General features: G+C 32.6%; 1 long non-coding RNA gene across 1 annotated transcript; it reads left to right on the forward strand.

Annotated features, from left to right (window-relative positions):
• Positions 1 to 696: 696 nt before the first annotated feature.
• On the forward strand, positions 697 to 12,639 carry LOC129150365 (uncharacterized). The gene is made up of 3 exons (XR_008557097.1): positions 697 to 730; positions 11,520 to 11,584; positions 12,372 to 12,639. It is a non-coding gene; the product is annotated as an uncharacterized LOC129150365 (long non-coding RNA).
• The last annotated feature ends 442 nt before the right edge of the window (positions 12,640 to 13,081 follow it).

A 13,081-nucleotide genomic window follows, 5' to 3' on the forward strand; every position in this document is an offset into this window, starting at 1 on the left:
AATTTTGGTATGCCATAAAAATTGAATTAAATAATTCTTCTTAGAGTTTAAAAATTACTTTGTTACACCCTTTTTATGGGGCCCAGTTAAGAGAAGAGAAAAACAAACTCGCTGTCTTGTTCTTCTAATACGTTTTCGTCTATCCAGTATAATTTGTATGTTCTTTGGATCTTATCAGTTTTTAATCATTAGTATTGTTCAAATTTGGCAATTTGACTAAAAACAAGATAATCATTTTCAGAGAAACTGTGGGTTAAAGAACATCCATCTTTTTCATCTACTTGTCTTTGTCTAAAATATTACCAATGTGAAAAATATCACATATATGAAATTATGATGATGAACAACATGTACATTTACTCAAAAGGGATAACATCGGTTAGTAATAATATTTACCAGTTGCTTCCTACTTATCAGCATATTCTGCAGATTATTTATTTTATCCTTCTTGTATCTTTTAGAATGGGTTCTATTACAACCTTCTCACTTTACAAATGAGGAAAAGAGGCAAAGAGAAGTCTTTTGTCCAAGATGGCAAAACTAGTAATTGTTAGAGCTAAGAGACTAATACTAGTCCCCTTGTCTCAATAACGCCTTTCCCTGCAGAATGTAATCCTTTGTGATGAAACAAATAAATGTTCTACTTCTTATTCAGTATTCTAGGTTTTCTGCTTTTAAGCTATTTCAAAATAAAAAATAATACTAAACAAAACTGTTAAACTCCTATAAAGTAAGTCAGAGGATTTTTCTATAATACACGGCATTTGCTTTTTGTCACACAATCTGGCAAAATATCAAAATTACTTGCATAATATTTAAGTAAAAGAAAATATATATTACAATGTTGGAAACTGTTATTTAGAGGGAAAATGGGCATTGATAAGTTATGGTAGAACTTATACTCTATGTAGCTCAAAAATATTAAAATGTAATTCATTTGTATCTATACTGAAGAAATCTTATATTTAAGGTTATTAAATAAAATGTGAGGAATCATATGAAACCTATTCATTTTTTGGATTATTAATGTAAATTACTTATGCAGCATAAAAACCAGTGACCAGTGTGAAGCAATTTGTGAAAACATTTCAGTTATATTCCTGTAAAGTATATTGCTGCTTACGCACATACACACACACACACAGCTCTCCATGTATTTCATCTTATGTAATATATATTATTTATTTATGATACAAATAAATATGTAAATACTTTGTATAGTTATATATTTACACTATGTAGTTTGATTTCTATGTGTTAACTATAATAAATGCATATGGTCTAAAATATATACCATATTTTGTTAAATTGTGAGTTGCTTTGTTAGTTTTTTCATGTATGTTTGATAGATATCACATATACATGCCATAATTCAAAGAGGGTTATGCATATGGTCATAAATAAATAGATATTACCACATAATTTTTAATTACAATAAACAGTGGGGCATTTGGCATCCTTATTGACAATATTTGTTATCTGCAAGTGTCAGGGGAAGATTTTTACAATATTTAAAAAAAATAAAAATGCACTTAAAGTTATTCTTTAATAGTGGGAAAAGAAAATGATTTTATCCATAACACTGGAAATGTAATTTTGTGGGATTACTTTTGGTAACTCTTATGTCACTGGTTTAGTTTGTAGAATTAACTTGAGTTTGTTCTAATATGTTTTTGTCTATCCAATATAATTTGCATGTTCTTTGGATCTTATCAGTTTTTAATCATTAGTATTATTCCAATTTGGCAATTTATACTAAAAAACAAGACAATCATTTTCAGAGAAACTGTGGATTAAGGAACATCCATCTTTTTCATCTACTTGTCTTTGTCTAAAATATGTAGCCATCATAAAATCTTACAGCTCTTTTTGACTTCTACATAACTTCTTAATTTACTGACCTTCACTGGTGAATTCCAAAGATCTAGTCTATCATAAGTGAAGCTCTTGATTTTCATTTATAACCATAGTACAATTTTTGCTATATAAAAAGATGAATAAAAGTGAAATAAAAAAGAAAAGTTAAATAAATAGCTTTTTATTTGGAAATTGTCAAAAGTGGTATAAAAAATCTTTATCAAGTATAAACCTTTGTCCCTGTATCCTAGTATCCTAGCACAGTGCCTCGGTTGCACTAAGTACATAATAAGTATGTACTGAGTGAATATTGTATGTGGATATTAATTTCATAGCAACCAAGATGCATAGAAAAATCTGTAGGTAGAATTACATTGTTGCTTCGAGCGTAAACTTAAATATAGTTTGTAAAAGAAATGGCAAAATTGTAGAAGTGAAGCAAGTAACTAACATTTCCTAATAAGATTCTAATTTAAACAGAGACTTTGCAGCTAAGTTTAAACTAAATTACTTTCTACAAAAGACATCAAAGAATAATTCCCAAGCAAATCACTGTCCATGAAAGGTAAATTCATAATTCTGAGTGATATATTCTGTAAGCACACATATTTTCTCCTTTCTTAACTCTATGAAATATAATTCACTATTACTTTATTATGTTTACTATTTTCTCAAGAAATACCAAAAGTCAATTCATAAATTCTCATTTTATTCCATAATAAAAATCAATATATATTTAGAATTAATATAATCCTTTAGCATCAAATTTCTTCAACCGTTAGACTTTTGTAAACTAAATCTCTACTTGTACATGCCTCATTGCTGAATTGGACATTCTTTTTTTATTGCCAAAGACATGAAGCCAGGAGTGATTATCTATGTTTAATGTTAAGTTTTTTACTTAATCCAGACATTATGTACTATTGGTAAAAATAAAAAAGGGGCTGGTTTTGAGTTGGGGGAAATTGATACATTAAACTAGAATTTGGTTTGCATTGACAACTTAATTGATCCCCTTTTATTTCTTACTCTGAAAAACATACTTTCTTTATGTACCTTTGAATAAATCATTATGTTTTCTATATAACAAAACTATATTTAAATTGTGTGCATCTCATATTTTGTAGTTGGATCAAAAATTCCACTTGTAAATTTCTAATCACAAGCTGACAAATTACCTCCCAAAAATAAGATGCTAATTAATGGATGAGTTAAAAGTTCTTCACTCTCACTTGTTTTGCTTCAGATCTTTTTCTACACTATTTCTCAAAGATAATATCATTTATATTCTTTCTCAGAGTGTCTTAGAGTATGTTTTTTTCAAAATATTTTATAGTGTTTTTCCAAGTTCTGATATTTAACACTACATTGAGCTTTTAAACATTTTTGTAAAATAATACATTCAAAACTAAACAGAATGGTAACTTGCACAATGTTAAGATTATTAAACGGTATGCTACTTCTCCTAATAAAAATAGAATGATAGAGGTTCTCTAACAATTTATTTTAAATCACCCTCCATACTACAGTAGTGACATATTATCCTTGACATTTGATGAGTGGTTTATACTTTCAAATGAAGAAGATATCCAATCAAAATAAATAAAGAGTATTGCTTTTCAAAAGATAAAGTAAATCAAGGTGATCATTTGAGAGTCACATTTCTACAATCACCTGGTATTTATGAACCTAAATATCTCTTGTCTGTCCCATACTGAATTTTCTTATTTCAAAAGATCAGAAAGTCTGATTCCCAACATTTCATATTGAGTCTTTGATTTAATCCAGACATTAGATTTTCCCTTTTTTTACCTACTTCATAATTAAAAAAAAAATCAATATTTTCCCAGGAATATTGTTGCCTTCTACAAGTTGTTAAGATTAATTTCTGAAGTATTCTGTGCTGACAGTAAAAATCTAAGAGAGAAAAAAAAAAGAGTTGCATGGAAATTTACTTATCCAGATGCCTATTTTTCATAATTTTTTGGAAAGAAGCTATAAAGTAACAGTTGTAAAGTTAGTGCTTTTAACAAATGGCATTGGGTTTTCATGAACCACTAGAGGTCCAGTGCACAAAATTTGTGCATGGAGGGGGGGGTGTCCCTCAGGCTGGCCTGCACCCTCTCCAATCTGGGATCCCTCGAGGGATGTCTGACTGCAGGTTCAGGGATGAGGCCTAAACCGGCAGTCAGACATCCCTCTCACAATCCAGGACTACTGGCTCCTAACTGCTCACCTGCCTGCCTGCCTGATTGTCCCTAACCACTTATGCCTGGCAGCCTGATCGCCCCCTAACTGCTCCCCTGCTGGCCTGATGGATGCCTAACTGCTCCCCTGCCGGCCCAATCACCCCCAACTGCCCTCCCCTGCCGGCCATCTTGTGATGCCCATCTTGTGGTGGCCACCCAGGCTTTTATTAGTATAGATTTTAGGAAATTTGAGATTGTAGAATAATGATACAAATCAAGGGAAAGGTACAAATCAGTAAAAAGCAGCAATGACTGGTATAAACAACAATGAATTAAATTCTGTAAAGTTGAAGGATGCCACAAACTGTTGATCACCTTAATAAGTTAACATTGCTTTTACCTTGTTCTAGCATGACCATTTCAGTTTATGTCTACAATAAGCTCAAGCAAATAAGAACTGTTGAATAGTAGATTGTCTCTGGCTATAGCTGTCTCCACGGAAGACTGTTCCAGAACTTCCACTTCCACACTGTTTCCATGGCCTTTCATGTGTTTGACAACACTGTCCCAGTCAACATTCATTCCACCTCCACATTTCAATAAACCTTTCTGAGCTGTGACTTTCTATTGTACTCTCTCTACTAAATTAGGGGTGAATATGTTGGCTTTAAATGTATGTACTTAGGAAAATCAGTTTACACTGTTTGTCCATCCTTAGATTGTTCAACTTTGTGTATTCTTTTTTATTAAGTTTATTGGGGTGACATTGGTTAATAAAATTATGTAAGTTTCAGGTATATAATTATAAAATACATCATCTGTACATTGTACTGTGTGTTCACTACCCCAAGTCAAGTCTCTTTCCTTCATCACTATTTAACCTCTCGACACCTTCTACTTCTCTCCAACCTCCTTTTCCTCTGGGAATCACCATACTGTTGTCTGTGTCTATGAGGGTTTTTGTTTGTTTGTTTTTTGTTTAGCTTAATTCCTTTACCTTTTTCACTCAGCCCTGCCTCCCCTCTGATAGCTGTCAGTCTGTTTTCTATCTATGGGTCTGTTTCTATTTTGTTTGTTAGTTTATTTTGTTCATTAGAGTCCACATATAAGTGAAATCATGTTGTACTTGTCTTTCTCTGACTGGCTTATCTCACTTAGTATAATACTCTGCAGGTCCATCCATGCTGTTGCAAAGGGATTTCTTTCTGTTCTACAGCTAAGTAGTATTCCGTGGTGTAAATGTACCACAACTTTTTCATCCATTCACCCATTGATGGGACCTTGGGCTGTTTCCAAATATTGGCTATTTGTAAATAATGCTGCAGTGAACATAGGGATGCATATATTCTTTCAAATGAGTGTTTTGGCTATCTTCAGATATATAACCAGACATGGAATCGCTGGGTCATAAGACAGTTCCATTTTTTATTCTAAAAATCAGAAAGAAGGCTCCAGTTTTTTAAGAAAGACAGCTTTGAAAGGAGGGAGGGAGTCAAAATATAAATGTCAAATTAGCCCACAAACCTTATACAAAAATATCTGAAATTATTGTTAACAATATTTTCAAAAACTTATATATTATGATTTATTATTTTTCCTATTAAAGTCAATTATGTACATAAAGAATATCATATACACCCATATATCCTTGATATGAACATTGTCTTTTATAATAAGAATGAAGGAGGTAAGCATAAAGGTATAGATTTTAATTTTAAATAAAGGGATATATCTTTATTTAAATACATAGGGTATCCTACATGATTTTGAATAGTATTGGACAGTTTCAAACGCCACATATCTTAGATTTTCATCTCTTTGATTAACTTGTCTATACAGTCACTCTCATTACCCAAGACTGATCATTGGCATTCAAAAGGTAGCAGAATGCTCCTGCCACTCTGACCATGCTGACCTTCACCATGAACTAACTGAAAAATCCATGTCAGCCAGCTAATTAAATGAAGCTGTGGACTTGGAAATGGTAATGGTTATGATTAGTGTGTGACATACCACATAACAGTAATGATATAATCTGGGTCTCAATAGACCTCAAATTGAAGTCCAAGGAGTCCTATTCTAATGAAAGGAAGAATAAAAGACAATAAGAAAGTTGTAAAGGACAGACAGAGCTCCCCTGCTCTGGTCTCCAAAAAGAGAAATAGTCATTCCGGTAAGGAAGGTCGGTGGGGGTTTGCTGTCCCCTTGTATTTGATAGCTCCATAAGGTAGCTAGGTCTGTCAGCACTCCTTCCATTTAGGTCTGAGGAGTTATTCTTCATTTGCAGCAGGGAGTGAGGAGTCAAATTGGCACTGCTGACTGCTACGCTTCTCAGCAGCCAGGGAATTGCATGTTTCAATGAGGGGCATGCTGAGCATGGCATGTGTATGTGTAGTAGCTTACCAGTTAGTTTTTGTTGCATGTTTTCAGAGCTATTACAGTAATGAGATTAGTGATGCACAAGCTGATCATGCTTTCTTTAGACATTACACTTTGTATACAAGTGACAAATATGAAGTGAGCAGCCAGAAAATGTCATTTGGTAAGAAGGCAGGATGTGTGGGTGTTCTGGCTAAGCACACACTGTGTGCAAGAGGGAAGGGCTTTTGTGGACTAGATGAGTCCTGCTGGGCTCTCAGCCCTGGTGCTCTCAGATAATAAAGAAAGCTCGTCCTGTGTGAAATGTGCTCCTGACTGGAGTCTATCCCATGCTTGTTAGAATATGACATCTTGTAAATATGCTAGGCAAGACATGTTGCTGAACCTCTAAATGAGAAAAATGAAGCCTTTCATAGCAAATGTATCATCCCAGTGACCAGCTTACTCATGAGCAAAAACTGAGCATGTGTCCAGAAATGCAAAGTGCGGCTTCGGGATGTGCTGTCAGTCCAGGATATTCTAAATGCGGTCGGTGCGTCTGTGATTCAACAGCATCCTGCAGTGTGCAAATGGTATTCCTTTCCGTAGGTTCATATATTTACTGCATCAATGATGCTTGAAGTTAATGGTGACGAGAAAACTGCTTAATGGAACTCAAGAGCAGAGCTGAGAAACGGCATCGGTCTACCAATAGAGCTATTAGAATGGTCACAGATTTGCATCACAGATGCTGCATTAACCTTGCAAGTGCATCGACTAATTCCGTAAAGCCTGGTGTGTTTATATTGTATCCTGTCAGTAGGTTTGCAAGCTGTCTGCCATAAAACTGAAGTCATGGTAGGGGACTATTAGGGGCGCAGCATATGTCTACTATGTGTAACCTGCGCGAAAGGTAGATGGAATGTGCTTTTCTTCCATAGACTAAGAAATATGTTTTGAGTAGATTTTGAACACGGGAATTTAAGATCCTGGATTATAAGACTGAGAATAGGCATCATAAGCCCAAACTGGAAAGGAATGCTATAATTAAGGAAAATACCGTGAGGTCAATGGTAATCTTGTCAATTCACAATGCCGATCTTTGTCTTTAGGATATTGTTTTCCCGATATGAATTTAAATTTATATTAAGTGTTTTTGAATTTAATAACTGGCAGCCAAGCAGAGATTTATCCAGTATCTGGAATTTTTTTAAAAAAAGAAAAAGAAAGGTTATGGCCTGAAAATCCTCTTGAAATATTGCTTGAAAATAACTTCCTGGAATTTATGCTTGGTATTGTAATTATTGATTCTAACCTAATAGAGCAGATTTTTAAAATAATAGTCTTTTCTATTTTTTGAATGAGGTTTAGTTGAAAAATTGTATATGTACAAAATGTATTTTCTAACAGAGTGTTTAACTTACCTATTATTCATTTGATCAAAAACACTGAGAAATAGGATGTTTTCCACTAAAAAATAAATGTTAAATCAATATTTTACTTTCTAATTATTTTGAAATCAGAATTTATAAGAGTGTCCTTAAATATTATTTCCACTGATTTTACCTCATTATATTTTTCCTTTATTTTGAAATCATACAACCTATTTCTACACTCTGGCGTATTTAATGTTATTAGTCTTTAGGATAAAATTGCAGCCAGTACATCTAAACCAAAATTGAGTAAATATTGCAACCTAATACTTCTAAAAATGTTAGCTTGGTTGACAAACAGCAGGTATTTGTCAACATTTCTAAACAAATCATAGGAGAGTCAAGTTGGCCATCTTTAGCATAAGAAATTATTCAAAGCTTTATGGAGGTTTGCATAATTATAATGAATATGATGTATACTGACCTAGATGATCAGCCAAAAAAAAAAAATCATTTTAACTGTCCATGGATTTAGATCTTACCCGTCATCAGTCAAACTGATGGAGACCACAAATGCAGTTTTCAAAATTGCCAGAATATATTTACTATTGCACGTAATACATACAATTTAGCATCCTTTTAAGCTCCAACTATTATAACACATCTAAGGAAAGTCAATATATGTTTAAAACTGTTTAGTCTACTTATTAACTGGGCTTTACCTAAGAATATCAGAAACCTCACAATTCATTCCTGGATAGTATTCACACTAGTTGAACTACATTGTATCTTGTACTGAATAGTGCATTAAAAATGAGATTGTCAGCTATATATTCTAACTTGCTTATTTGTCAGTAGTTTGTTATGATCTTAATTTTGAGGGAGAGAAATAATATACATATAAAGGCTCACAAAAACCTGTCTTTAGTGAGAAGAGTGAGGATAGGAAGTACTAAAAACCCAAAAGAATTTTTAAAATAAAGTATGGTACTATAAAGTTTGAATAATTGTAAATCAGTAAAGTTAAAACAAAGAAAACAAAAATTTTTAAAGGTATAGCTACAATCAGTATTAAACCTAATAAGGATTAAAAAAAAAACACAATAAAATACCACACAATTTAAAAACCTCACTATTCAAACACATTTATTGTCTTATACTCTCTATTTCCCTTAGCAGATTAATTCAAGTTTAAGGTCCATCAAGACAGTAATAAATTTTATATAAAAGTTTGAGGATGAAAAGCAAAACCTCTTTTTTAAAGATTGCTTCAAGGAAAACAGTTTATTTCTGAAAAAAAAGTGATGAAAGCAACTGGTATAAAGTAATATTTCAAGTGTATTAAATGCCTACCATGTTAGGAATAATTTTAAAAGCCATAGGAATATACTTCTATAACTTGAATAGAAATTTTTGAAAAAACAGTTCCCATAATTTTTAAGTTTGCCTGCTTTTTAAAAAGTTGAGTGAGTAAAAATAATCTTGTTCTTAGCAAAGCTTTTGTGTATCCATAGGTGCTTGTATCACTAATCTTGTTTCCATTTTACGCATTAAGAATGAAAACACCCAACATTCTTCAGAATATAGGAATGTGAAGCATTAGGAAAGTCATAGAAAAGAATCCACTTAGCACCATGCACCTAATGAAGAGAACAAGGAACCACATCCTATCCTAGGGCCTGTTGTTCCTTCGCAGTGACATCTACACGGGGGAGAGAACAGCACTGTTGTCCTTCAGTAACTGCACTCTTAGATGAGACACACGTGGCCCACGACAAATATGGTTCCGTTTCAGATCATTTATGACAAAGGCAGTGAGCGATGTTAGTAAAAGAGAGTCCACTGCCAGGCTCAGTGTCTACCTCGTTACTCCTTTGCTGTTACAGTCTATTTAAATCAAATTACATGCATAAATCGAATGATCTGCTATTTGTTAGAGAAACATGTCTTTAGAGCTAGTGTTCAGGTGAGTAAGTATCAACTTGAAAAAATCAGAATCATAATGTGTTTGCACTTTAAATTTTCAATTCAAAGCAATTGGATTGTGGAAAATGTTGTTAATTGATCTTTTTAATTTTAGCAATCAGTTTGTGTCTTCTCAAAACAAAAGACATTGTTTACTTGGTGAAAATATAACCAAATTAATCATCTCCTAGGCGATTAAAAACATGATTCATTCTGTTATTAAAAACTAGAGAAACCAGTTGGCTGTACCTACTTACTGTCAACTATAAAAAATAACAATAATCAGGCAATTGCCTTTACTTTGAAAATACCTACATTTCTGACAGGAAAAATTAGTTATTATTTCTAAATATAATGGTATCATTAAGATATATATTAAAGATTATATTTTCCATATTTTGTTAAAAATTTAAACCTGTTTAACCCACATTAAACAAATTTTTAAAAAACTACATTTCTATTCTTCTGATGGTCACTTGCTTTTTAAAAGTTTCTTTTTCTTATTTCCCCCCTTATTTTAATGTATTAAATGGCATTTCAGACTAACTTCTTGTTGATTAAAGTAATTATAAACTGTCCTTAACTGAAGTTTATGTACCTCTTATATTTTTATTTAATCTTATCTGTACTTCATATTTACACATTTTTCTCTGTTTTCTGAGAATGTACAACTTTACTGTGGATCAGTTTAAAGAAAATTTTCACTTAATTGGAACTAAACTATATATATATTTAAAATTTAATGTGTAACTATAAAAGTAATCAGTGATTTTCTGATCTTATTTATACTACATCGAGTTCTTATATATGATTGGTCTAAACTGTCAAAGTAAAATATATTCATCTAACTTATTCTAGTTTTTCTTTTTTTGTTATTTATTATTTGCTGTTATTGTTGACTTACTCTATAAAACTACTTTATGTTCAAAAACATTTTAAGTAAATTTTATTCATTATATATAACTCAAGGGGGTCTTTTACTAAAACTGGCAAACTTTTTCCTTTTGGTTTTATGAATTCAGGCATTAAACTATCATACAATTCACAAATTCAGAAAAAAAATCTATTTCATATATTTAATCAAGGGGCCTAAAACTAAAAAGGTACATTTTATTCTATTATCAGCTCTTTGGGGTTTGGGCCATATCTTGCAAAAGAGTTTATTTTGGCAAAACCTCAATAGAGGAATCCCTTCCCGCCTACCTTCTAACTTTTCCCTGACTTCAGCCACCACTGAGGTAAACACGATGTATTACTGCTAAGCACTGATGTGGATATTAAAATGAAATAGGGCATTGCTCCAAAACGAGGGGAGGAGGGAGAAAGGAAAGAACCTTCTCCCTAGTGCTGCTAGCAAGCCTTTATCTTTATGACACTAACGCTAATCCCCTGTGTAATTAACTGTAGAGTGGTTATGCAGGCAGCACGCAGCCCATGACAAGCCTCATAGAAAATACATCAGTATTAGCCACAGGTGAATTCGTTTAGAAAGATTAATGACTGCACCTGAATTTTAATGTCTGAAAAAGGATGGAACACTGAATCCTTAATTAAAAAGTTGAATGACTACTATGGTTTGTTTAACATCACAAATTTCAACGGGATTGTTTTGTATTCAAATGCAGTATGCAAAATGAAACTTTCCTTAGAAAGTGGGGAAGTAAGGGTGAAAAGCAAAAAATGTTTTATGTGCTTTACTTTATGTAAATCGATACATGGATCAGTTGTTTTGATGTGGATCAAATGTAACATAATTGTGGCTCTTTTCTGTTTACAGTGAATGTGAAGCGAAGAATTCTTACAGAACATCAGTGGCATTGCCCTCAAGCCAAGAGAAAATGAGTAATTTTATTATCTTCTTTAATGAAAGGAGTTTATTCTTCATTATTATTTTACAATTTTTTTTAATGAAGAGAAAAGTAATCTTGGAAAACAATTTGACATGCCATTCCCAGTAGGGTTTTAACTCCGCTTTGCAAACTCTTTTACTATGTGAAAGCTTGTCACAGACAGAAGATTTTTTCAATGACAATTTTAATCTCCTTTTTTAGGACTTAGAAGAGGAAAAGGAAAAGAAACTTAGGCATGCTTCTATCTACAAGAGAATAAAATAACTCAGATTAATCATTTGTTCTTGGGGTTAGAATTGCTAAAAGCAGATGTCTTAAGCAAGAATGATCTAAAGTATTATTTTGACCACTGTGCTTACAGATTTAAAACATTTCTTATTACTTTCCAATGAATCACAGGAATAGCTAATATGTTCTGGAGCTTAAACAAAATCTGATCTGGCCAAAAAAAAAATAAAATAAATAAAATTAAAATGAAGAAGTATATAAGGAAAAGTCTGATGTAATATCATTGATCTACCAAGTTGACAATTGACATATTTAGTGTAGATGCATAACCAAATTACTTTTTTTAATTTTCAAAACAACACTTAGCTTTTATTATCAGAATGTAGGATTTTAAAAAATCGAAACCAATATTATTTCTAGATTTCTACTAGCATAGTGTATACATTGTCTGCATTTTCTGTTTGTTCTTTGTTTTTAATGAGAATTCCACAAAACTTTAGTTAGAAGATATCAAAGTGCATGTCAAATTCCTTTGCCTTTTTCTTTTCTAGGTCAGAATGCTGCTCACATTCATGGCAAAGTAGATGTTGCTGCCCCTTCGCTTCACACATTGCCGGCTGTACCACTCTTTCTGCCAAGTGAAAGCATGGCTTGTAGTTCTGTCTGCTTTCCAAGGGAACACATTTTTAATGAAATGTCATTTAGGAGTATTTGTTACTTCCTGTAAAAGCTTCTTTCATGGTTTTTGTGTGTGGAAGAAAAAAAAATCAGCCCCTTAAAATGTTGTAGTTGTAACTGTTCCCAGTACTCAGAACAGTAGAGGGGGAGAAAAAAGAAACTCCAGTTCTCACAGATGTATCAGATGTTTTTAATAATGGATTGAAAAAGCATGTGTTCTGTGTACCGCTAGCATCTCTGAGATTATTACAAAGCAAGTTTATCACTGCCGATTTACATTAGTTATAATTCCCTGTGCCATAGTGTGAGACGTCATTGGCACAGGAACTATAAATATTTTTCAGAGATTGGACTGCATTTTAAAGTAAACATTAACATCTTAGTATAAAGCCAAAACTGAAATGTAAAGCAATGCTAATGCTTTGGCAGCTCTTGTCTGCTGAATTCAGTTAATCTATGAGGATTCAATCTGTGGGATAAGGTTTGAGGGGGCTTAAGCATTGATATTATTAATACCAGTTAAAATAATTTACAGAGGTGTCTATTAAAGCTGTCAGGAAAGTGTTGACGGACAAAACTAGTC

The sequence above is a fragment of the Eptesicus fuscus genome, chromosome 9 (genome assembly GCF_027574615.1).
Source record: "Eptesicus fuscus isolate TK198812 chromosome 9, DD_ASM_mEF_20220401, whole genome shotgun sequence".
NCBI classification, from domain to species: domain Eukaryota; kingdom Metazoa; phylum Chordata; class Mammalia; order Chiroptera; family Vespertilionidae; genus Eptesicus; species Eptesicus fuscus.